Genomic DNA, 22,100 nt, shown 5'->3' on the forward strand with positions numbered 1-22,100 from the left:
TTGCCTATAAGGTATGTGTTTAAAATTATCCCTGGTTTTTACAGCATCCTTTAATCTCTGTGTTTTTATGTGCTGTGTTATAATACTATGTTTACTTTTTCTTCCCCCAAGTTCGGATATTTATTATCTGTATTTCCTCTTCTTTTGTTTCACTTTTTAAAACTTTATTTAAAAAAGTCTATCAGAAAATTTTAAGGACATCTGAGAAGGAGAATGTCTGGTCTGAAGTGTCCCTGGAGTGTTGAAGGCCAGGTCCCCAGGCCACGGTGCTATGGAGAGGTGGTGAACCTTTAGCAGGTGGGGCCTAATGGGAGGAAGTGAGGTCATTGGGGCATGCCCTGGAAGGGGACATTGGGATAGCAGCCCCTCCTTTCTCTTTTGTGCTTCCAGCTGCCATTAAGTAAACAGATGGCCCTACAATGTGCTCCCACTTTGTGCAGGTTCACCACAGGCCCAAAAGTAACTTTGCCAAATAACCATGGACTGAAACCTCTGAAACCACAAGCCAAAATGCACCAGTATTTTATCTCTAATATTTTGCCACAGTAATGGAAGTCTTCATTTTAATTTTCTAATTAGCTGTTTGAACCTAAGCCACTAGTTGAATTAGACTTCAGTGTTTGCTCTGAACCACTGCCTTTTTTGTGCTGAGTTTTTATCCTCTCTTCTTCTAAGAACCTTGTTTGTGCCCTCTGGTCAATGGTTCTCTTGCCAGGCCCTCTCTGTTTTACTCATTGTAGCTTTACAGGTTGTTTTACCGTCTGGTAATACAAGTCCCTTCTTTCATTTTAACAATTTCTGATTATCCTTACTAAACATTTCCAAGGTTAATTTTGGGCTATTTTATGAGGGAAAATATCTCATTTGGGGTTCAAAAGTAATTAAATTAAATTTTAAGACTTACTTGGGGAGAGTTGACATTTTGTATATTTAGGTTATTGGCATTTTTCTACTAATGAATATTACATGACTTTGATTTGTGGAAATCTTCTGTTTTGGATTTCAAATGATTTTGCAGTTGATTGTAAACACTTTTGTTTAAATCATTCTTTAGAATTCTGTATTTCTCTGTTACTAATGTGAGTGCAATCTTTTTTTTTGTTGTACTTATCTTTTTATTTTTCCTGCATAGGAAAAGATATTAATCTTCTATATTTATTTTTATCTCACCATCTCTGACCTCTGTTGTTCATTGCAGTAATTATATGGTTCACCTCATTCTCTGTGAGGTAGACCATCCATGAAGAATGTTCTTTTTCCTTACCTTTTCCAACATATACTCTGATTTTTTTCACTGGACTCGTTGAATTGACTTAAAAGACATCAATGCTTCTGACTTTGTTGAAAATTGCTGTGGGTTTTATCACTAATTGATGATAATACATGTTTCTTACGTGAAGGGATTACCCTTTGATTTCTGTTTTATCCAAATCATGTTAAAACTACTCTTGAAAAAAATACATTATTTTTCTCTTTTAGTATGCTGATTTGAGTAGCTTTGCTTTCTTATTTTCTGGAGTTAAGCCATCCTTGCTTCCCTGGAATCACTGCTCTTTGGTCACTTGTAAAAGGTATTCATTTTACATTTCCTTTAGATTTTCAAAGCTATTATCCTAGGTTTATATGCAGCATGATCTCTTACTGTTCCTTATATGAACTTATTTGGGGTTGTCTCCTTTCTTCTTCCAAAAATCATGTATTTCTGTTTGCTTGGTGCTTCATATTTTAAATTTTCACTATTAAATTAGAATAGCTAAAACAATCTAAAAATGTCTGAAGAAAGAATTGTCTTCCCTACTGCTTCTCCCTGCCTCTATTCTTCCTCATAGGTAATCAGATAATCATTGTCATTAAGCAGTTTAGTTTGTATTATCTATCTTCTATTTGTTTGTCTATCTATCCATCTATCATCTATCTATCATCTCCATCTACCTACCTACCTACCCACCTATTTATCCATCCATTAATCTATTATCTACCTGCCTATCCATCCACATATATGTAACATATACATGTTGATTTTGTTTTGTTTTATAAAAATTGAATCATCCTACAACCTGAGGTGTCTAAACTAATGATACATTGTGAATATCCCCCGATTCCCTAAATAACACAAGGCACACTTTTTAAAAGACTGTTAAGTATTCTATAGTGTTTGCTTATAGGATAGTGGATTTAAGCCTTCCTTTACTGATGGTTGTTTTGGATTCTTCTTTTTCAAACAATGTTTAACAACTTTGCAGATAAATATGCATGTTGGAATTTTTATTGTTTAGGGTGAATTTCCAGAAGTAAAGTGTCTGGTTCAAAGAAAACAGGAATTTTATAGGTAGTACTTGCTCACTCGCTGTAAACTACATATTGGTTCATTCCTCACCGGCACTGCATGAGGTGACCTTTGCCCAATGCTCTCCTCAGCCAGAATGTGACAATATGATTTGTGCCACTGTGGGGTGAGAAGAGAGGGATATTTTCCTTGTTCAAGTCACATGACATTGACTACATGTTGACTAGTTATTTGAATTTTCTCTCCTTTAGCTGCCAGTCTAGAAATTTACCCATTTTCTCTTGTTCTTCACTGCCTGCTCACACATCGGTCAACACTCAGTGTCCTCGGGATATGGTTACTTGTCTATCACACAGGAGGTGGCAGAAGTTTGTGATTCCCTCTTAATTTTGTTTGTGGTATCACATGGCTCCAGAGTTTGCAAACACTATTTAGAAGGTGAACTACGTGTTCCATTTCCTAGTGTTTCTGGGTTTTACTAGAGCAAGCTTTTCCAGCCTCGCTGCTGTACAAACATTATCTCAAAATTTAGCAAAACACTCCATGGCTTGGTTTATTTATTCATTATCAAATGAGATCAGCCAAACCAGTCTACCTCCCTCATATCTTTTTATTTAAATTTCAAATGGCTTACAATTTAAAATACTAATCTCAGTGAAGAACTAGATTTTGAATAAATCATGCTGTGTTTTAATTCACTGATATCCCATTCATTTGGAATATGAGAAATTTGTTCTTGTTTTCTCATTTCTAAGTAAAAAGCCAAGTTCATCAGTTTTTATGAATTTGGTTTTAATAATTAAGTTTTTAGGTTAATAAATTGCCCTTGGAATAGCTTCACCAATGGCAAAGAATTTGACTGGGTTGTAGGTCCGAGTTCTTTTTCCTTGGATGTGTTTAGATGTGGCCTCCTGGCTGGATTTCGCGTCACACAGCATTTGCAGCCATGTTTCTGTATGCCTTGTGGAGATAAATGCTGGGTTGTTTTTTGGTGCACTTTTTCATTACTGGCTGGTGGATTCGCACCAATTCCTCTCACCCAGGGCATGCCCAGGGGACACCATGACTGTCTTCAGTCAGCACAGTCGGCTAGGGGACAGTTAGCTCTTCTAGACGACAGAGCACTAAACTTTCAGACTACCGATTTGTTCTGGGATGTATAGACCGTGCTCTGTCCTTATTTCTTAAGTTCATGTCTTTTGTCAGTTTCATTTCTTTGTCCTTTTCCTTTGTTTTCAAAGGAGAATCTGGACTTTAATTGCACATCAATGTGTGCATTGCCCTTGGTTGTGGGCTCTGACCTGTGTCTGGAGTCTGCTGTATTTTGATCTTTTTGTGTCACTTTCTTACCTCCTTTTTCTCTCTCTTCATTACCTTTCACACTTGCTTTTTCACCCTGCTTCTTTGGCTTGTCTCTTCTTTCTCATGGAAGCTAAGTTCAGTGTTTCAACTGTCCTAAAAAGTGAGCTGGGTGGGAGAGGGAGGGTAGCTGGACACAGGTCCAGTTCAGACCTTAGCCACCAGTGACATCACTTAGTGTGCCTCTGTTTACTACGTTCCCATCTCCTGACCGAGCATGCTAAGTGAACAAAGAGCTCAGAACACCCATGCCCAACCTGCCCTGCTGCTGGCAACCCACCCCTGTCAAACATAGCAGGTACCTGTGCCCTGGAGGTCCTGCACACTGCCCTGTCCCTTTGGGAATGCCTGTCTTTTCGCAGTCATTCAACAGAAGTCTGGCCTTCCGTTCGCGTGTCCTGGTTGCAGTAGAAGGGTGGCTCTCACCACGTTCTTCCTTTGTTGTGCAGCTGGTGTCTCACTTTGTTGTGCAGCTGGTGTCTCACTCATGAACCATAGCCTAAGTCTTCACAAGGCAAAGTCTGGAGAAGGAGGGGCAGACTGTTTGCTTCCTTTCAAAATAAAGATCCATTTTGTGTTGATCCCCCCCATTCTGCCAGTAAACTCTTAATTGATCCAAATTTTCAGTTGTAGTGTTGTGATTTTTTATTTTCAAAGTCACTTAGTATCTCCATAGGCATACATCATTTCTTTAATAGGTATTCTTGAGAATTCCTCATGAGGCTGGTTTGTGGGAATGTAATCTTTTCAGGGCAGGGTTAAAGATTAGGATAAGCTGCACTGGCACCTAGCATGGTGCCATTTTAATTAAACCAGAAGAATAAAGAACGAGTATACTGAAACACTACTGAGGCAGAGCTTGTGTAGACTATTTTTGTCATTCTCCATTCCCGGCTGCTTTTGTCCATGTGCACAGGGCAGACTTTGCATCCCTTGTAGGTGCTGGTGAGCAGAGAGGAGAGAAAGCACAGTGTCCACAGGACAGTGTAAGCCGGCAGGGCGTGTCAGCATCCAGGTTCCTATTCTGCACCAGTGACTGGAGACTCCACCAGTGACAGACACCCTGGGTGTCACTGTGCTAAACTGAGCCACAACTTTGAAATCTTCTCAGAGAACACCAATAATCTTAGGAGCTTTTAGGGGTTAAAAGGGAGAGAATCAAGCAACATCAGGCTCGATCTCTTCACATCAAAGAGTTTCAACACAACAAAACCCGAGTTAGTTCTGTTTAAGTATCAAGTGAGAACACGGATGGAGCGAGGCAGTGCTGGGAAAGAGAAAGTGGCAGGCCCATCGCTAGCCACAAACTGATAAGGGAACCGTGTTTTTAAGATACGGTGTTGTAGTTCCTACAGGCAGGAGTTAGATAAAGGGGAGGATGGAGACAGGATCCCCTTGGGGATTCCCGATGACATGTAACAGATGACTCCAGATGACAATGTAAGAGGGGGATGGAAGGAATTATATTAACAAACTGTTGTTGATGGTTATAACACAATTTAAGCAACCAAATAACCGAACCTGAAAGACCAACATATTTTTCAAGATGATTTAGAAGGGATCTTAACGTCGGGGATGTCAAAAGCTGCACTTACGTCTGGATTCATTTCAGGGGGGACTTCCTGGCACCAGCTGCCCAGGGTGTCATCCCATGTCGCCACGAGGACTACACTCCTCAAAACACATAATTGCCGTTTAGATGCATTTCCTCCATACTGCGGTTACCAAGTCGAATTAGATGTGTAAAGAAAAACAGGATTATCAGTTTTTGAAAATCCAATACACTTAAAAGGAACTATTTTTAGAGAGCCTGTAATTGCCCATAGAATAGATATATTTATATCGCGTCGAATAACAACACAAAATATAGAAGAGCTATACAATTTAAAGATATTTTAATCTTCGATTTTAAAATCAGAAGATCATAGAAAACAAAAATGTTGACTGATTTCCTTTTTCAATTGGGCATAGATATGTATCAAATTTATAAATACAGCGCTTGTTTTTCTACTATGTACACACCATCAACCCTAGCTGGAAAAATCCTTTTGTTCTTACGTTAGAATCCTGCCTTGCCTTTTCATTAATATTTGTTGCCTTCAGCCTTGAAAATGATAAGAATTGTGAATTCTTACTAAGCTCGTCTATGTTGTCAAGTTAAATTTCTTTGAGAGTCCGTGTTTCACCAGGTGGTTGTTAAAAGTCAGTTCCTTGGCTCCGGGTTTCTCATCCTTGACACGACTAGCATTTCGGACAGAGGGCTCCTTGTGTGGCACTGTCCTGTAAATGGTGGGGTATTCGGAGCTCCTCCCCCGGGATGTTAGTAGACTCACTCCCCCAGGTGTAGCAACAAAAATGTCACCAGACATGCCCAAGTGTGCCTTGGAAGGTCAAACTCATTCTTGGTTGAGAACCTCTGGGGTCACTCTGAGGTTTCCAAATCACTGCTTGCAGGGCAAGTGCTCATGTCCTCCTTCCCCTCCCTGCAGGTAAGAAAATGGTGCCCACGGTTTAGGGTCCCCTTTCTGACGCTCTTGGCTGTTTAAATGTTTAGCTGTGCCACTAATGTTCCCTTAGCTTAAGTGAGAAAGTTTTGTAACCTTTACTTGATACAATTTCCAGCTTATAGACAAATTGTAAAAATTATACAAAGTCTCCCACATTCTGTTCACCCAGGGTCACAGACTACTGCTGACATCTTGCCCAGCTGACTTTTCACTCTTGTCATGTATTCATACACACTAACATACACGCATGTACATATACATGGTCAAATGCATACATGAAAACACACATAATGGCTTTTCCTGAGTGATCTGAGACCAGATAACATGCCTCCTTTACTCCCAAATGCTTCAAGGTATAGTTTTTAAAAAGAAGAAAATTCTGTTACATAACCTCCATGTAATTATCAAAACGAGAACATTAACATCCATTTTTTCTTATTTTTGGCAGCCCTGGGTTTTAACTCAGGGCTTTACGTTTGCTAGGCAGATACTCTTACTCATTCCATCACCTGTTTTGGTTGGTTGTTTTTTTTTTTTCCAGATAGGATCTTGCAAACTCTTTGCTGGGGCCTGGCTTTGAACCACAATCCTCTTGATCTCTGCCTCTTGAGTAGCTGGGATTACAGTTGTGAGCACCAGTGCCTGGTCCCTAGTCCATTTTCAATTCCTATCAATCACCATAGTGCCCTTCAGCACTGCATGAGTTTCCTAAAAGTGGGTCCAACGTGTTCACTTTGGCCTCAGCAGTCCTTAGCCTTTCCTTGTCTCCTTGACCTTAGCGTTTCTGAAGAGTATCAGTCAGTTATTTTGTACAACATCCCTTGATTTGGGTTGTCTGATATTTTCTCGGTGCTTTGGTTCTGATTTTGCATTTGGGGCAGGAGTACTGCAGAGGCGTGTGGTGTCCTTCTTGGCATGTCATCTCGGGAGAGGAGGGAGCACACTGCCTGATGCAGGTGATGTAAGCGTGGTATCTGCCAGGTTCTCCATTAGGAAGTGATGGTTTTTCTGATGGTAATAAATAATTGGGGGAGGATAATTTGAGACAGTATCAATGTCTTCTTCCTTATTCAAATTTACTCATTGGCTCTAGCACCCATTTTGGGGTTCCTACTGAAAGCAGTTGTCACTGAGGGTTGTAAAGTCACCGGCATCGAAGAAGCTGTCCTTTTTGCTTAGTTCCTTACTCATTTGTTTGTATGAAGACATACTCACGGAATCTTATTTTAACCAGTGGCTGTTAGTCTGTTGCTATTACCCTTTATTCTGTGGCTCAAATTGTCCCACATTTGGCTGACGGGAGTCTGTCCACACTGACTGTGGGTTGCATTGACAGATGCAACCCATTTTCTAGACACTTCCTGACTTTCCCGCATGAAGTCTGTTCCAGGCTCATCCTTCACCATTCCAGCTCTGCAATCAGCCTGTGGTCCAAAGCGCCCTGGTTCCTTTCAGTGAGGGAGAATTTTTCAACCCCAGTCTGCGTGCTTAGTGCAGTAAGTGATAATCCTAAATAAACTCAAGGAAAAGGCTAGGGATGCCTCCACTATAAATCAACAAAAGAAAATGCCAGTTTCAATGACATGGCAGGGAGGTCTTTGGAAAGTTGGGCATCTCTGGAGTTTGCTTAATGAATTGCCTGATGCAGATCTTTCACCTTGAGGCTTCATCTGCAGGCATGCACTGCCTTCTTGCTTAGCAGAGTGGACTCAGAAGCAGCCTGATCAGGGGCTTTGACCTTCACGTGGACTGTGCAAAGTCCTTGCACCGTCCACCTTCTGGGCTGCTGAAAGGAGGAGCTGAAATGACAAGGCAGCTTGAGGCTCCCCTGCCCGGCTCAGAGCCCCTTGAACTTGGCGCGGTGATTGACTTCTTTGGGGACCCAGAGCATTGGAGAGGAGAGGCCCAGCAGGAGCGCGTGCCTCACTAATTGCATTACGATTGAATGAGATATTGCAAGGTTTACCAGGAACTTTTGGCTTCAGAACACAGGCTGGTGAGCTCCAGGAGCAGTTGGCAGCAGGAGAGGAGGGGAAAAAAAACAAAAAAAAAAGCGACAATCATTTGAAGTCAGCACCGCGGTGAAACCAGAGTGTGCGCACTTGGCCCGCTTGGTGACTTCTGGCCGAGGTGCGCGCTCAGTGGAAGAATCACGAGGGTTAAAATGCGGACAGGTTCCAGGAGGTTCTTCTCCTCCTTTTGTCTGGTTTTGATTGCAATAGTTTGGGAAGCTGGCAAACAGTTTGGTTTTGTTCTGAATGCACTGGCCTGGAGCCTAAGCCATTTTTCTTTTTAGTTATTTGAACTTGGACCAACCTGCTAGTTCATTAAGATAATATATCAACTCACAACCACGATTAAAAATATTAAGCATTCAAAGCTGGCTTTTGATCTGATTATTAGACCAAGTATTAAAAATAGCTAAACCAGCACATAGATGTCTCTTCTGACAGCTTTATTGGCAACCACTGCCTGAGGCATGGCCCACCACCCTGAGGTTGTCTGTTTTCAGTGGCAGCTCTGAGCTTCCTAAACAAGAATTTGATCCAAGCTGACCAGGATGCTTCCTTGATAGTTGCAGCGCTTTTCACTAAGCTAGAGAACTGTGTGCTGTTGCACAGCTGGGTAAGAGAGATGTAGACAACCCTCTCTATAAACAGGCAGGCCTCCAGCGTAACCTGGGAGTCCTTGCCCTATATATTTTTACCAGATACAGCAGGGTGTAGGCTCTTCCCACATCCAAGGACTTTGTATCCATGGATGACCTTTAGCTATGGTCCAAGGAAAATCTAGAATGGTTGATCTTGCTAGACCCAAATGAGCATCTCATCTCATTTGAATACTTACCTCAGACCTTGAAAAATTATTTGAATTTCAACAAATGCGCACAGTAACTGTGGTAAATTTAACAATGGCTCTATGTTAGCCTCATGCTTTACATCTTTATCATAAGTTGAGAAGCCAGTGTGGACTCCATTACGTGCAAAAAAATGAGGAACTTGTAGGATGCATGATGACATTCTCTGATAATTTTGTAGATGGAAAAATCTTAAGGTCTTGCCAGTGAACCAGATGTACTCTTGCTGGGTTTATGAACAACATAGGAAACAGAATAGCAATTCTGATTATTCTGAAAATAAGGAATAACAATGAAGTTGGTAAACTCTCAGATCAATAAAACCTTGTTTTTAACTTATTCCTTTATTTAAAATATCTAATCAGAAAAAAATTGACAGGTCACATCTCTACAGCGATGGCTCAGAGAGAAAGAAATATGAAAACAGTAATCCATTGGGAGCCAAAATGTGCAGTACGAATACAATTGTGATATCCTCGTGAAAGTTCCTGGATATCAGATATTCAGCTGTGCCCCACCCAGCTCCGATGGAGTTAGGGCAGGTCCTCCATGACTAATGCAGGAACACTCGTGCCTCCAAAGACACAAGATGCCAGCAAGATAATTGTCTAATGGTACTTTATGTCAATTATTTCATTTTTATTTAATTAACAGCAGTTTAAGCAGTTGGCTGAGGTATGAAAACTCCCTGCAGCTTTTACATTGCCTTGAGAGTTTTGGTTACCACGAATATAGTTGGGCTTCTGGAATAACTTGGAATCTCTTTTACAAGCAAATTGTTGCCTATAATATTTCTTTGGGGAAACAACTTCACACAGTGATGCTGTATGATTCAGTCACATGGTAACCTGACTAGTGTTTGAGACAAGTTCTTAAGCAACAGATAGTCTAAAGAGAGCTCTGTGGAGGAACATTTTCAGGTTGATAGCTAGTGATGGAGCCAGTGAAATAGGAAGAACCATTACTAACAACAGCACAAAAAACATAAATATTGGAAAGAAAAAAACCAGAACTGACCTTATGTAAAGATGACATGACTGTGTGTTTAGAAAATCCAAAGGAATTTGCTACTAACTAGAAGAAATAAGTGAATTTAGAAAGGTGCCGTTAAGGTTTTGACAATAAACCCAAATTGCTTTTATATTCACACACCAGCATGGCACACTAAGAAAACAAAATTTAAAAAATGTTCCATGCTGGCCTAAAAGTTGCTACAAAATTAGGAGCTTACAACGGCACACATTCACAGCCTCACATTTTCTGTGAGTTAGGATGGGGCAGCACTCAGTGTGGTGGCCAGGGCTGGGCTGTCACCTTGGAGCTTGATGGAGAGAGACCACTTTCAGGCTCACCTAGAAAGCTGGAAGACCTCCTTTCTTTGTGGTTTCAGAACTCGTGGCACTGTTCTTCTACAAAGTCAGCCATAGGAGAGAGATTGCTGGGCCAGTCTTCCAGTAGGACAGAGATTTAGGTGGTGTCACAGGTGCAGAACACCTTTGCCATAACCTGTTGGTTGTAAGTAAGTCACCGAGTCTAGCCATACCCAGATGAGATGGCCATCCCAGAGCCTAGCATCGGCTGGTGCTATCATCATGATTGGCTTCAAGTTTGTCTGGCAAATCGTTTTATTGCATCACTCAGGAATGTGTGCTAACAGGCTTGCAAGAAGTTTACACTGAAATTACACAGTCTTATTTACAATGCATAGAAGATAAATAGTTGGAGGAAGGTATCATGCTGATGGACTGTAGACTCGAAATCATCAAGATGCTTACTTCCCCAAAGAGGTCTTTTCTGGGGTGGGCACCAGTGGGAGGTGGTGGGCACAAGGAAAGGGGGAATGAGGGTGAATATAGTGGATGTATTTTGTATCCATATAAGGATCTTAATATCAGACCCCAAACTCTAAAGTTGGTACAGGAAAGAGTAGGAAACACTCTGGAACTAATAGGTATAGGCAAGAACTTTCTCAATGGAACCCCAGAAGCACAGCAACTAAGACATAGCATAGATAAGTGGGACTTCATAAAACTAAAAAGCTTCTGTTCATCAAAAGAAATGGTCTCTAAACTGAAGAGAACACCCTCAGAGTGGGAGAAAATATTTGCCAGCTACACATCAGACAAAGGACTGATAACCAGAATATATAGGGAACTTAAAAAACTAAATTCTCCCAAAATTAATGAACCAATAAAGAAATGGGCGAGTGAACTAAACAGAACTTTCTCAAAAGAAGAAATTCAAATGGTCAAAAAACACATGAAAAAATGCTCACCATCTCTAGCAATAAAGGAAATGCAAATTAAAACCACACTAAGATTCCACCTCACCCCTGTTAGAATAGCCATCATCAGCAACACCACCAACAACAGGTGTTGGCGAGGATGCTGGGGAAAAAGGAACCCTCTTACACTGTTGGTGGGAATGTAGACTAGTACAACCACTCTGGAAAAAAATTTGGAGGCTACTTAAAAAGCTAAACATGGATCTACCATTTGATCCAGCAATACCACTCTTGGGGATATACCCAAAAGACTGTGACACAGGTTACTCCAGAGGCACCTGCACACCCATGTTTATTGCAGCACTATTCACAATAGCCAAGTTAAGGAAACAGCCAAGATGCCCCACCACTGACGAATGGATTAAGAAAATGTGGTATCTATATACAATGGAATTTTATGCAGCCATGAAGAAGAATGAAATGTTATCATTCGCTGGTAAATGGATGGAATTGGAGAACATCATTCTGAGTGAGGTTAGCCTGGCCCAAAAGACCAAAAATCGTATGTTCTCCCTCATATGCGGACATTAGATCAAGGGCAAACACAACAAGGGGATTGGACTTTTTAAAATTTTTTTATTTTTATTTTTATTTATTTATTTTTTAATTATTGTTTTATTATTCATATGTGCATACAAGGCTTGGGTCATTTCTCCCCCCTGCTCCCACCCCCTCCCTTTTCCCCCCACCCCCTCAATACCCAACAGAAACTATTTTGCTCTTATCTCTAATTTTGTTGAAGAGAGAATATAAGCAATAATAGGAAGGAACAAGTGGCTTTGATCACATGATAAAGTGAGAGCACACAAGGGAGGGGTGAGGATAGGTAAGACACCCAAAACACTAGATAGCATTTGTTGCCCTCAATGAAAAGAAACTAACGCAGATACTTTAAAGTGACAGAGGCCAATAGGAGAAGGGGACCAGGAACTAGAGAAAAGGTTAGTTCGAGAAGAATTAACTTAGAAGGTAACACACATGCACAGGAAATTAATGTGAGTCAACTCCCTGTATAGCTATCCTTATCTCAACTAGCAAAAACCCTTGGTCCTTCCTATTATGGCTTATACTCTCTCTACAACAAAATTAAAGATAAGGGCAAAAAAGTTTCTGCTGGGTAGCGAGGGGATAAGAGTGGAGGGGGCAGGGGTTAGGGAAGGGGCGGAGGGAAGGGGGGAGAAATGACCTAAATATTGTATGCACATATGAATAAAAGAAAAGAAAAAAATAAATTAAAAAAAAAGAAAATAGAAATTGTTCTAAGAAGGGAGATGGGGGGAAGAGGGAGAATGATGGAGGGGGTAAATTGAACTAAGATATATTGTCACACATGTAAATATCACAATGTATTCCTCTGTACAACTATTATATGCTAATAAAATTTTTAAAAAAATAAGAAAAAGATGTTCATTTGCCCTAAATTGACCTATAGGTTTATGCAATTCCATGAAATCCCAGCAGAGTTTTTTATTTTTAAAACTAATAAAATGATTCTAAAATTGTATGTTAAATTCAAAAGATCAAGAATAAGCAAAATTAATTTTCTTTACCAGGAACAAACAAACAAAAATTACTATATACCAGCAACAGTAAAACATACATACATTTAATGGTAACAAAAAACATCAACTGAAGAGCAGATTGAAAATCCCTAACCTTCAGCCTCACTTCCCAATGAGTCATAGAAGGAAAATTTAAAGGTGAAATCTTTAGAAGAAAACAGAAAGAATGATATTATGACTTTGGATATTTCTTAGACAGGACACAAAAGAATTAATCATAAAGGAAAATGATAAACTGGACTACATTAAATTAAAACTTTACATGTGTGAAAAAAACCTCATGTCCAAAAATCTATGGAGATTTTCCACAAATAAGTAAAAATGACAGTTGACCCAATAAAAAGAAATGAGCAAAAGTCTCACATGAGCCCCTTGCCCCAGAGAAAATCCAAAGGGCCAACGTGAAAGGGTGTTTGTTCACTTGCAAGGGGAGGAGGAAGACAGTTTCAGAGTGCTGACGAGGGTGTGGAGCAAACGCAAAAGTGACATGGCAGAAGGAGGGTAACTGCACAGGGGCATTGGAACTCTGCGTGGTGGTGCGGACTGAACCTGGAAATATGCGTGCCCGTAACTCAGCAGTTGGGCTTTGTGGTCTATGTTCAATGCCATGCATGTGTCCTTTGGTTTAAAGCCATCAACAAGAATGTCTACGCAGTAACATTATATCCCCAATCCGAAACAACAAGGAGGGCATTCGTAGTAGGAAGAACAGGACAGGAATAAAAATGGAAGAGCTACAACCTCCTGTGAACAACACGGATGAATCTCAAGAGCACCGTGAGGAACGAAGTGAGTCTCATACCCAAAAGTGCATCTAACTGGAGACGCGTATTTTCTGTCTTTTTATAAGAAGGCTCCAGTCCTGTTAGTGTCTCGACTAGCTGCAACTTGGGCAGCTTCCAGGTACCAAGTGTGGCTTATCCATGGTGACATTTCATTCACACGGCTTACTTGTGTCTCCCCCCACCCAGTCCCTCTCCTCTTGTAAAGACCAGCATCATTTAGATAAAATCCATCCTTTGAAACTATCTAATGCGGTGCTTTTTAGTTCTGCTCATAGGATCATGCAGCCATCACAACAATCTCACTTTAGAGCACTTTCGTCACCCCCAAAAGAAACCCCATTAACATTTACGCCTTATCCCCCGCCCCGTTCTGCAGCCTGGGAACGAATAGAATACTCTGTTGTTACACACTTATCTATCCTGCACATTTCATATAAATGGAATTAAGCAACACGGGGCTTTCCTCGTTACATCACAGTTGCAGAGTTTATCTATTTTGTGGCACGTGTCTGTACTGCATCCTTTTTATGGCCAAGAAATATTCTAGGAATAAGTATGATACATTTTGTTTGTCCATGCTTCATTCAGTGGACATTGGGTTTCCATTTTTGGTAATCATGAATAATGCCAGTCTGAACACTCAGGACCAGGTTTTTGTGTGGACACACCCAAGAGTGTAATTGCCGGCTCCTTTAATAACTCTGTGTACGACATTCAGAGGAATTACAAGACTGTTTATAAAACTGGCTGTGCCATTTTACAGTCCTGCCAGTAACCTACAAAGGTGCCAATTTCTCTGCATTTTTGTTAGCACTTGTTATCATCTGCATTTTTACTTTTAGTCATGCTATCAGGTGTGAGTTTATATATCATTGTGGTTTTGATTTTAATTTCCTTGAAATATTAAGAATATATTTCATATTCTTGGCCATTTGTATATCTTCTTGGAAAATGTGTGTCTAGATCCTTAATGTATAAAATTACGTTTAACTTTCACTCTTTATGTATTCTGGATGCAAGGCACTCATCAGATGTATAATTTGCAAATATATTTTCCATTCCATAGGTTGTTTTAAGCTTTCTCAATGATGTTCTTTTCAATTTTAATGAGATGCAATTTACCAGTCTTTCTTTTGTTGCAAAGGAAATGGAATTTCATATCTAAGAAATCATTGTGTATTTCAAGGAAACTAAGATTTGCTCATATTTTTAAAAAGTGTTTTATCATTTTAGCTAACATCTATGTCTATACTGGGAGTTGATTTTTGTGCTGGGGTTAAGTGAAGGATTTAATTTCATTCTCTTGCATGGAGATATCTAGTTTTGCCAATCCCATTTATTGAAATAACTGTTCTTTCTGAATTGTATCTTCTTATTCTTTTTTTTTTTTTTTGTGGTGCTCAGGGTCTACACCTTGAGCCACTCCACCAGCTCTTCTTTATGTTGTGTATTTTTGAGATACAGTCTCGTGAACTATTTCCCCAGGCTGGCTTTGAACAATGATCCTCCTGTTCTCTGCCTCCTGAGTATCTAAGATTATAGGCGTGAGCCACTGGCAACCATTGTATATTGTTTGAACTAATGTTGACCATAAATGTCAGTGTGTCTGTCTGGACTGATCATCTATTCCACTCCAATGCTCTGTAAGTTTATCCTTAGGACAGTGCCACATTGTCTTTATCGCTGTAATTTTGGTAAGTTTTAAAAGGAAAAGTGTGAATTCTCCAACTTTGCTCTTTGTTTTTAGATTGTAGCTTCTTCGTGTCCCTTGCATACCCATATGAATTTTAGGACCAGTATGACAATTTCTGCAAAAAGTTCAGCTGGACTGTGATAAGGATTGCATTGAATCTGCACATCTGTTTGGGTAAGATTGCCAGCTCAGCAATATTAAGTTTTCCAGTTCATTTCTTTAGTTCTTTAAATTTTTTGTTTCAGCGTTGTTTCATAAGCTTCAGTGCATAAATCTTGCATTTATTTAAAAACTTATCCCGAGTCTTTCATCCTTTTTGGCGGTATTGCAACTGGAATTGCTTTGATTCCATTGCTCAATAATATCAAGAAGTACGATTGAGTTTAAAAATGTTTATCTTGTTGCTAGAGCCTTTTGCAGCCCTGGTCCAGTTTTGGAGTTGAAAGCAGGACTAGTTTAGTTTGTGGGTAACCCAGCATGTGTCACTTTGTCCCAGAAAAGTGTCTCTTGAGGAGGTTGTCACCTCTGGAACTCTGCAGAACTGCAACTACCACAGGCCAAATGACTTGAGCAACTACTGTCTCTGGACATTTATTTAATGGTCATTTTAAATCAGATCCCCTTACACACAAAAGAAGCAAACAAGCAAACGCAACCAAAGGAAGGGGAAAAAACACCCAATCACTCGTCCGGAGGGGTAGGAGTTATAAAATAAAACTCAGCCATGTTGGCATGTGTCCTGGCTCTCTTTTGTAAGTTTCATGATTCTTGGCTCTTTACAAAAGCCCACCGTAGGAGAGAAAAAGATTAGTGTAGGCTGTACACAGAGCCTCTGAGTATCACCTGTATTTCTTAGGGGTCCCTGAATTATCTGAAGTTACGTTTGGATGCCTCTTTCTTTCCTTCCCCTAATTTTGTCTTTTGAAAGTCATTTGATACACATAAGATTGCACAAAACATTTGTACTGCTCACAGCACTCGATCCTATATGATCCCAGATCCTAATGTAAGAGCCCTGGCATTCCCCAAACTTACCTTTCCCTCTGTGCTCTCACTGTCCCATGCTCCAGCTCCTCGCTCCAGAAGGTGCACTCTCTAAATGCGAAGGAAATGGAATTTTAAAGTATGGTTTTATTAGAAATGTATACATGTTTGACGGTCTATTATTTAGTCTTGCTTACTCTTGCGTCTGTAAAAATGGCGGCATCCACCTGCAGCCTTCTGGGACTAGCTTTTTTACTCCAGCTCCATTTCAAGATTCATCCACACTGTTATGAGTAGCTGCAGCCGGGTCATTTAATTTCTGTATAATATTCCATTGTGTGAATATGCATCCATTTATATGCCCCCTTTCCTGGCCACAGTCTGAAAGGTTATTTCTAGCTTTTCTATTATGAGAAGGGCTGCCTTGGCCATTTGTTCACAAGTCTCCCAGGGACATGTGTCAGAGTTTCTCTTGGCTCCAGTGCACAGACGTGATTGCTGGGCCATGGACTCTTATTACCCATCTTTGCACAAACCCTCTGGTCTTCTCACCCAGTGCCTGCTGCTATTGTTTGCCTTTGGTCTTCTGCTGACCAGTGGCCCTCCATGGGCTCTGCCTCTCCTCCCTGGTTCTCTGACCATGGCTCCTCTTTGCTGTGGCTCTGGTCTTCGTCAGGCCTCCTGAGATTGCTCATGCACACTACCCGTGCCTATTTTGTCTTCCAAGCTGCTCCAGAGCCTCCATGGGCCCCAGAAGGCTAGAAGCGTGGAATAGGCATGCCTTCTATCTCACGTTCAAGAGCAGAACTTTCAAGGTGAGAAACTGTTAGAAAATGGGAGTGGCAGACAGAAAGCATGGCTGAGTCACACGGGGCACAGGTGGAGCAGCCTGGAAGAGTTCTGAAGGGCACCGGCTTCCTGTGTCACAGCTGCTGAATGGACGGTGCTAATCTGTCTTGTACAGACTAGAGAATTATCAGTTCGGCCCCTGGTGTGGTCTTAATGATAATGACGATGACAATGACACAAACAACAAGGCCAGATGTAGCTCTTGCTACAGGTACTTCACTTGCCCTCAGTAGCTGAACTCTAACTCCACAGCACCTCTGTCAAGCGGTGTCTCCAGATTCTTCAAGGCAGAGGGCTGCTGAGAGGTGAGGAAGCTGTCCTGGGAAGACCAGGCGCCACCGCTCCTTCCTCTGCACTCCTTCTCATGACTACACATTGCCCTCACGTTAGGGACCACTCCATGTGCCCTCTAGGACAGCCTGAAGCATGGTCCTTGCCCATAGAAGACTAGACTTTGTGAACTGGAACCCTCACTAACAACCCAAGGCCTGGCCTCTGGTGACCTGCAGAGGAAACCTCTGCAGAGGCACAGGATGCCTCATTCAGTTGGAGAGGTGACCATCCCAGCCTGTGCTGCTGGCCAGTTGCATGGAGTGTTTAACCCATGAGTCTTGGAGGAGGATGTGGAGTTTGAGTGGGAGGCTCAGGACCCTCCTGCTGTGGCTGCCTTCTCCAGATCCTCTTCTTGGACTCCAGGGACTTGCCACTCCCTCTTCTCCAGGATGCCATTCCCAGGCAGGGACTGGAGCTCTGCTGTCTTTGACTCCTTGGTTCAGTGCATGGGTCCCAAGTGTGTTTCAGGATTCAGGCAATTGTACGGGTTTGATCCCACTTGGGTGCAATTTGTTCTTCCTAAATTAGGAAGGAGATACAAGTGGCATCTCTCTGGCTAAGACATGTTTCCTGAACAGTTTTCCTCCAAGAAAGTAAAATGGAATCCCACAATGTTTGGAAACAAAGGGGAAAACATCAGGAAATCAAAACAACAAATGGTAGGTGAGAAGTTTTCAGAGCTACTATGTTAATCAGACTTTCGTCACTGTGACAAAATGCCTGACATCAGTTGTTTAAGTGAAAAGAGGAAAGGTTTATTTTGGCTCAGGGATTCAGAGGTGTCAGTCACAGTGGGCTGGTTCCACTGCTGTGGCCTCAGGAGATGCAGAACCTCCTAGTAGGGAGCACGGAACAAAGGCTGTTCACCTCATGGCAGACAGGAAGCAGAGAGAGACATACAACCCGCAGCACATACCTCCTCAGTGACCTACTTCCTGTAGCTCGGCCCTGCCTCCTCGAGTTTCCAGAACCTCCCAAAATAGTGTCACCAGCTGGGGACCACGTCTTCAGTATATGAGCATTTTGGGGAGACATTTCACATGCAAGCCATAACGTTGCTCGAGAATAACATGAAAATCTTAGAGAGTCGTGGACTTCACCATGCTTTACTAACTTCATGAGGGCTCCACCAATGCCCAGTTTGGCACAGGACATGGAAGAAACTTCCAGAAGCTTAGCCCAGGTCACTTGTATTTGCTACCCTGGATATATTCACTCATACTTGTCCAGTATCTCTTACTCACCTGCTGTGCAAGACTTCTCATATAGAAGTTTCTATACAATTAAAAAAAAGTAACCAAAATTAAAATTAAATAGAAATTTACATTTCCATGTTGTCTGTTGAGCACACTGTGAACTATGGTTTAAATACGATTTTGAAAGCAGCACTAGGGAGATCCTTTTTCTTTTGGCCCCGGTGCACAGGGACCCATGGCACAAGCACAAACAATGCTCCCCACCTTTGGTTTCTTACAAAGGTATCGTGTGTAAATTATTCTTGTCATGAGTCCACTAGAGCAGGGATCTGGTATTGTTGGATGTTTGTGTAAGAGCTATCATCATTTTTACCATACTCTCCAAACCCCTAAGATGTGTGGATTGTAGGAATTATAAGTTCTGGTATCATTTCCAGTATGTTCAGCTGGAGACATTTAATTTTAATTTTTTCCAATATCTTGAACTTCTGATTGCTTGGTTCTCTGTTTGAAAGTGCCCATTAGCACAGCAGAGGGGACACCATTTTATTAACAGCAGGCCAGAGCTGAGATTGGACCCAGGCTGCCTGTCCAGGCCATGCCCAAATGACTATTCTGTGCCACCTCCCGGTGAGCTCACACCAAATTATGCTTCTCTGCCCACTAAGCTTTTAGCAACTGGATGTCTCTGGCCTCCTGATTTTTAATGCAGCTAGTTTGAGCCATCGTAATCCTTGGAAGTCATTTGTGATATATTTACAGTAAGCCATCATTCCATCGCGATCTGAATTTCCTGCTTGGGATGCAAAGGAAAAAGTCATTAAACATTAGCAGTAATAGTATTTTCACTGTAATAAAGTGTTAATTACTTCCACATGTTAATAGAGTTGGGGGGAGGGAGTTTTTGCTATTGTTACCCTGCCTAAAATCATTTCCATGTGATAATTTTCCAGGATATCAAAAATGGAATAATTATGCACTAATTAAGAAAGTAGGGCCTGCTCTAGGAGTTAAGACTACATTAATTTTAATGTTTTTACAGTCCTTTAATTGGGGAAAGGGCTGTAAATTGGGAGCCAATGCACTGTTCCTCCTTAAGTAGGCCTGCCTTTGCAATCTGCCTCCTATATACGGCAACCCAAGGTCAACACAAGTTTGCAAAATCCCTCTGCTCTTCACAGGGAATGTATTGGTGGTGAAGCGTGCATCGATCACTCTGACAAGCATTTAACTCTCCAAGAGCACATGCTCTCACTTCTTAAATTATTAATTGCATTAAATACATTTTCATATCGTGGACGGTTTGCTACAAACTGTTTCCTGGTAGGGAGGTGCTGTTCCCCCTGCAGTAGGGCTGCCTCACCTTCTGTTGCTACAGAGGACTTGGGGGTAGGTTGGTGAAGCTTGAGGAGGAGTGTGTCTGTCAGTCAGGTTGTCCAAAGGAAGCCATGATGGTGGGAGTGATGCCCTTTTCCTCATGGTTGGCTAGGTGCTTTGCTGTCTTGGCTGGTGCTCCTTCTTTGGCTGGCCCTACTACCTTGTGGCCAGTTCTCAGGCATCTTTCCCTATGGACAGTCCCTGGGGATACTTACTTGAAGTCACAGCAGCTGTAAGTATTGGGCCAAGAAAGACTGGGGAAGGCCAAAGGGTCCACCATTTGTGACTAGAAGCAGAATTCAGTGCATTGTGCTGACTTTTTCAGGAACCTTGTTGTGATGTCTCACACAGCCATTTATTTTGTGTGTAGCTACATGGTCTAGACACCACAGCAAGAAGAAGTCCTCATTACCAGTTGGGTGGATGAAGTCCTAGGATCAGCCTGCCAGGGTGGAAATACACTGTGGAGGCCAAGACTGCCCAAGGTACATGCAGTGAAACCAGTGTCATCTGAAAAGCTAATGTCAGAGCTGGGCCGGTGTAGGGAATGCTGAGGAACTAATGGCAAGGAGCTTGGGGCCCAGGGTGACAGGACCAGGACATGGCAGGGGAACAGGGGATTAAGTTCACTGACCTTGGTCCTCAGACAAGCTTAGGGGCGCTGTAGATGTGTCTGTCATTTCAAAGCTCCATCTCCTGCTTTTCTAAGGCCTCTGCTTTGCCGGTCCTAAAGCATCTTTGTTTCCTGGCTCCCATTTGAAGGTGACAATGACAGATCTGGGTTTGTACTTCTCACAGTTAACATATTGAGATGTACTTCTCCAGTTTTGTACTCTGTGGATGTCATGTTAGGGGCATTGCTGAAATTCTAGAATTCAGTCTCTATAAAGCACTTGCTTTCAGGCAAGAGGAATGTTGAGCAGAAGCATTTGATCCGTAACCCACTGCGTGTGGGCTTGGTGTGAGTTTGCATGACAAGCTTGGAGCGAGGAGTCCTTCCCCAGGGGAAAGAAGAAGCAACATACCATGGTGGCGATTCATCGGTCAGCACCTGAGTCACTGACATTCTTCCTTAATATTCCTGTGGAACTTTGATTTTGGTCAACTTTCCTTCTCCTCCCTTCTTCTCCTTCATTCTCCTCCTCCTTTCTCTTCCTCCTTATTCTCTTCATCATTCTCCTCCCTGCCCCCCTTCCTACTTCTTTTATCATCTGAACACAGAATGCACATTTCTCTCTTACAGTGACTTTCTTTGCAGAGTTGGGTATGGAGCCCAGGGCCTCCCACGTGCTGGATGGGTGTTTTACCACAGTAGCCTCAGACTTGTAAGGGCTGTGGCTTAACTGCTGGATATGGACAAGGTGACCCTGGCTTTTTCAGAGCATCTGGACCCCACAATGGAAGTCTTCTTGCTCTGTGGACACCTCCCATGGTGGAGTATTCTAATGGGAAGGTGGCCTGCAGTGGGATTCAGGTCCTTTCAATGCAATGAAAACATAGGGCATCTTTTGCTCCCAGGATCCCCATCACCAGTTTACCACAGAACATCTGTCAGCATCAGCTTGGCCTTCACATATCAGTCTCCAGCAACTTTGACATGGAGCTTGAAGACTAAATAGTTCAGAGGGAAGATGCTCATTCATCTGACGTTAGAGTATTCGAGATGTGCCAGGTGCTGGCCTAGGTGTTGGGGACACAGAAGTGAACAAAGTGAAAGAGTCATGGGAGGGAAGCACAGAGGTGACGGCATCAAGAGTAGAGGTCCTTGGGAGGGACACACCGGATAAGGAGGAGCAGCAGGGTGTCGGAGAATGAAGGACATGCATGTTGCTCAGGACTTCAGTCTCATCCACAGAGAAGTGAGAGCAACTGGAGTTTTTAGCAGAGCGGAGTCGCCATCCGAAGTGTGTTGAGCTCCAACTGCAGAGAGTGGATGATGCAGCTTCTGGGGACCACTTTGCCTCTCCAGGACAGGGTGTGGTGCTTCCTCCCAGGGTGACGGCGAGAAGGGTCTCATCACGCTTGTA

Source organism: Castor canadensis, chromosome 7 (assembly GCF_047511655.1).
Source record: "Castor canadensis chromosome 7, mCasCan1.hap1v2, whole genome shotgun sequence".
Lineage (NCBI taxonomy): Eukaryota > Metazoa > Chordata > Mammalia > Rodentia > Castoridae > Castor > Castor canadensis.